Here is a 5,698-nt window from a genome sequence, read left to right as displayed (position 1 = left end):
AGCGCTCGAGCGCTCTCCCTCCTCTGACGTCAATGCATTCCAGCTTACCCGGACTTGAGTGAGTGAGGGCGAGTGAGTTGACTAGGCAGGGCCATATGAAATGTTTCTTAAGTCTCAAGAAGACTATTATGCAACTGGCTATAATTAGGAGAAGGGACTGAATGGAACAACATCACTCGGACTGACATTCCGCTCATTTATGTGCGATTTTGGTCACTTTAATGTCACGGTATATGCAAATAAGCTGACTCCCTTGTGCAATCTGAACATTCTTGCAAGGTCTGTAATGAGCATATAGGATACAGGCATATGACGAGCAATTTAAGAATTGAAAATAGTTTCTGTTAGACTTGTAATAGAAAAAACATGCTGCTGCAAGTTTGCTATTAAAAAGTAAAATGTTTCTATACCAACTAGCACTGTATGAGCTATTAAAATCTGTTTGTTACTTACTGATAGTAACACATGCTACAATGGAAGTCTGCACAGTGATTTGAAAAGGCCTCTCCACATCTGGGGTTAATAATAACATAGACACTGATGCTATTATAATATAAAGTATTATATTATTATTATATTAATTAAACACACATATTATTGTATTAATTACACACACATATTATTATATTAATTAAACAACATAAATGAATTGGCTAGATTATTACTAAATTAAGAAGAATTACTTTAACTAGAAGAAATGAATAGTTTTACTCAGCAAGGGTGCATTACATTGATCAAAATACATTTATAATGTTACAAAAGACTTCTATTTCAAATAAATGCTGATCTTTTGAACTCTCTATTCATTAATGAATTCTGAAAAAAGTACTGTTTCCACAAAAATATTAAGCAGCACATCTATTTTCAACATTGATAATAATCAGAAATGTTTCTTGAGCAGCAAATCAGAATGATTTCTGATGGATCATGTGACTGAAGACTGAAGTAATGATCCTGAAAATTCAGCTTTGCATCACAGGAATAAATTACATTGTAAAATATAAGTAAAGCAGAAAACAGTTATTTCAAATTGTAATTATATTTTCCAGCTTTACTGTATTTCTATGCTTTTCTATTTCTTTACTATATATTATGATCAAATAAATGCAGCCTTGGTGAGCATAAAAACGTCTTTCAAAAATATTTGAAAATATTTATTTTCAGTGTATTTAAACAAAATCTAAACCCACGTCTCTTTACTTAAAAAGAACAAAATAAAAAAAATCATAATTAAAAATAATACACTAACATATATTTTATTGTAAATATGTAGCCTATATTAACCATAAGTGAATAAAAAATTATAAATAAGGAAAATTAATAGCCTACTTTTTGCTTATTAGGGGTTCAAGCATGAAATGCTGAAACCCTATTGTAATTGTAAGGATTTGTAAAACGCATCGTGCAGGACAAACCGTAAGGCCTAGAGACTTGAAACCTGGCCAGATGGTAGGCCTCAATTTGGGGACAACCTATCAGTGTATGACCCCGATTGGCCCATAGGTGGCGCTACAGAAACCAAAAGTACGAACTCTTAGACCGTTTGTCCTAGACTCAAGTGTCTTACACCACTGTGATCCCTGGCCCAAAGCGGACAAAATGGCTATCTCCAATTTCGATTTAGGCAGGAAAAATTTTCTGCTATGTCGAGTTTTGTCCAAAACCTACTTTTGCGAACTAGTCCCTGGTTTTTGGCCCGATCGGAACCAGACCAGTCTAGGACAATTCTCTGGACTCTCTAGATCAATAAATATAAAAAAAAAAGTTGAACTTTTGCATTTGGGTGTAAAAAAAAAAGAAAAAAGAAAAAAATCGAAATTTCAATTCCTGGTCGCTAGGGGGTGATAAATTAATGTTGTGGGAGGGGCCTATTTTACTAAAATGGCTATAACTCCAAAAGTAAATGAGTTATCTTCACCAAACTTGGTACACATGTGTAAGAGGTCAATCTAAGGTCACAGTAAAAAAATGGCCACATGGTGGCGCTATAACATGAAAAAAGTTAGTCCGATTGACTTGAAAATTGGTATGCAGTGTCTTGGTCCAAGGTGCCATGTATGTGTATGAGGACATTGGTGTATCTCAAAAAACATGGCCGCTATCGGCCAATGAAGTTTGAGCACCTATTAGACAAGGTTAACGGAACGCCGATCATAACGAAACTCGGTGGGCATGTTCGACTCATGGCCCTAGAGGTCTGTAAGAATTTTGAAAGAAATCGGCCACTAGTTGGCGCTAACGAGTTTTATGGCTCTGTAATCACGTGGTGTTACATTCATCCACAAAAAATACATTTCATTTGATAGATCTGCTCATGCTGAACAACTTTGCCTCAAGAACCATTGCTGTCAATCAAACCGTTCATTAAATATTCGCGAACATGTTAAAAACCTACTTTTGCAAACTAGTCCTAGGTTTTTCGCCCGATCGGAACCAGACCAGTCTAGGACAATTCTCTGGACACTCCTAGATCAATAATTATCAAAAAAAAAAGTTAAACTTTTGCATTAGGATGGCTGTAATAGGGTCAATTGTAAAATGGGCATGGCAAAATACACTAAAAAGCCTATAAATCCTAAATAAAAACTCAGAACTTCACAAAAATATGTGACATAACATCATTAACAAGTATGCAAAATTTCATGGAGATCGGACCATAGTTGGCGCTATAACTGTTAAAAAGCTTTAAAACCATATATTTCCTATGGTACATTGCCTGTATTGGCTGTAAATGGTGTTTTCCATCTATTATGTCAGTGGTTACATGCTTGCTAAATAAAACTTGATAACTTTTGATGCTTTTGTGCTTAAAAACCCTTAAAGGCCTTAATAGCTTGAACCCCGAAAATGCTGCTTGCAGCTTTAATATTTACTTTATATTTAAAGTTTTTTTGTGTGCTATATTTAGGAAGGTAACTTATTGTAGCAGTTTTATGCCTCATACTTAGTTAGTAACATTTTTACAGTGTAGATTTATGGAGCTTTACGGAAAACTCATCAGGTCAATATGTTTGCATTGTGCACCTCCCAAAAGTACAGTGTGATACAACAGAAAGCTTCAATAACAGCTGCTGAACGGGTTTTCATGAGGTCAGAGGAGCATATTAAAAGATTCTGAAGGGGAAATTAAAGGTTAATTTGGAAATTACTATACATCATCAGGATGTCTGGGATGCCAGACGTCTCAACAGACCGTGAGTGTTAATAGTGGTGAATGTACAAGTCGGAACAGAGGACATTTTTAAGATTCCAGAACACTGGAGGAACTGATCAAGATTCCGTGCACTCACTTCCTCTCTACGCTGGAACTGTGAGGTTGACTGACTGAGTCTGACATCCTCAAAACACTGGAGTCAAGGAGACTGTGATGTCATCAAAACACCAAATATGAAATGCCCTTGACACAAAAGATTCATTTAAACAATCCGACAGTCACACACTTTTACACAATGACTAGCACAAGCACCTCCATTAGCTTACCCTAATTTTAGATAATATAAAAATACTTGCATTGTTCATCTCTTCATATTAACTAGCCTACGTCAAGAGCAAGCGTTGGTCAGACCACATCCATGGGGGTTTTATTAGAAACAGGTTTGACGATTATCAAGTTTGAAGTTCTTTGTAATGAGTGTACGCTTTCATCCGTGTTAGTCAACACAGGCACAATGTAACTATTTAAGAGGAGAGAAAGACAGACTCTCCCCATGGGGAACAAATGACGTCCGTACATGGCGGAGAACACATTGGTTACTATGGGAACCGATGCCGTAACTTGTCAGCTCGATCTACGCAGGTTGCAAAGCCCACCGGATCTTCATCTAGACTTGCATATGAGGGTGTATTAATATGTAAATTCAAACGCATGCTGACAAAATAAAAAAGGTCAGCTCAGCTGAACTGATTTAGTTCAACCCAACTCACAGTACCTCAGGGGCATTTCTGCATTGAGATATAAGTTTACACTTGCACAATATCATCATCTGGGTATAATTATGGATTTATATTACCTGTCAAAATGCGGGTTTGAACAATGACAACATCCCATGTGGCCTATTTTTCTGCTCATTTTATTTCATAAACGAAGAAGAAAATCTTCAAAATGAAGTCTAATTTAAAAACTAATGGTTTCCTGAAATCTTGGGACATGTTTATAATTTTGTCAAGTTTATGAAATGGTATAGGCTACATCAGAGAATTAATATAATGGAAGACCAAACTGTTTAAACCATTTTAGAAAAAGTAGTATAGAGATATAGAAGTAAATTGTGAGAAATTCTCACGAATTATTTTTCATATCTATATTAAATTATTTCACATGTTAGTCATTTTTCAAAGACAGTGGGTCCATGCTGATGTCTATTGAATAGCCAAAACAGAGGACTGTCAGTGTGATGTAATATTGCCACCTTGTGGCTTGCTCTCTAATAACTATGCCTACTATTAAAGGGATAGTTCACCCAAACATGTTTCCCCCCATCATCATTTACTTACCCTCAAGTTGTTCCAAACCTGTTTGTTTCTTTCTTCTGTTGAACATAAATAAGATATTTTTAAAGAATGACAAATTTTTCATTTTTGGGTGAACTATCCCTTTAAAACTTGATCGTTTTAAATAGTAGTTGTTCCCTTGGAAGTTATCATGCCTGAAAGCATACCGAGACTAGAAAATAAACGTATTCTCCAGCAAATCTTACTATGATAAAGATTAGTTTATGATTAATTACGTAAGGCAATTACGGTGCATTCAAGTAATGTGGGAAAGATCGTATTGAGTTGAACGCCCCACAAAGTCGTAAATACGAAAGTCGTAAATATTAAAACTGAAGTTGTGATAAATTGGTCAGAGCTCATGTAAAAATAAGATTGAGCTTGCTCTTAATTTTTCCGAATATTAAGCAGGTAATAAATTTGGGTTTGTTTTTATTCCAATTTAAATGTTTAATTTCATGTCAAGAAGTTGTTTCAGTCTTGTTTTTCTCAATTAAGAAACATTTCCAAGGTGAGGCGGTTTTTTAATTTTAACGATACAGAGAAACGTATGCTTTTATTTCTTCCCGCCTTGATTGTTGTAATGCTTTGTTCTCTTCTTTGAACCATCGCACTTTATCGCGATAACATTAGGCTAGTGCAGAATGCTGCAGCCAGATTACTGACAAGAAAGTTATTTCATCATATTACACCTGTTTTAACTTCTTTACATTGGTTACCTGTTTATTTAAGGATTGATTTGAAAATGTTATTGTTGACATATAAAGCTGTAAATGGTTTGGCACCTATTTAACTGAGCTCCTGAGACCTTATGAATCAGGGAGGTGTCTTAAATCTTCTTTCAATAAGCTGCTGGCTGTTCCAAGAACTAGATTTTCAACTAAATAGGGAGGGCGTTTGCAGGGAGGGCTACAAAACTATGGAATAGTTAGCCAGTTGATAGGTAAAACTAGCCAAACGTAGGCTACTTGTATAGGCCTACGTGCTTTTAATATTTTGTGAGGTCTTCTGCATTTTGGGTTTTGATATTTTTTTGTTTCTTTACGTAGGCTACTATGTATAGCTCTTCATTAATGTATTTTAATGATTGTGTTTTATATTGTGTAAACCACTTTGTACATTGTTGCGTTAAAAGTGCTATACATTTTACTTAGGCTGCTTACTTACGAGTGGGAAACTCGGGATTTTCATTAGGCCCCAAGAAACA

The sequence above is a fragment of the Scardinius erythrophthalmus genome (genome assembly GCF_964197995.2).
Source record: "Scardinius erythrophthalmus genome assembly, chromosome: 24".
Taxonomy (NCBI): Eukaryota; Metazoa; Chordata; class Actinopteri; order Cypriniformes; family Leuciscidae; genus Scardinius; species Scardinius erythrophthalmus.
The sequence above is the reverse complement of the archived record's forward strand: the minus strand, read 5'-3'. Positions refer to the sequence as shown.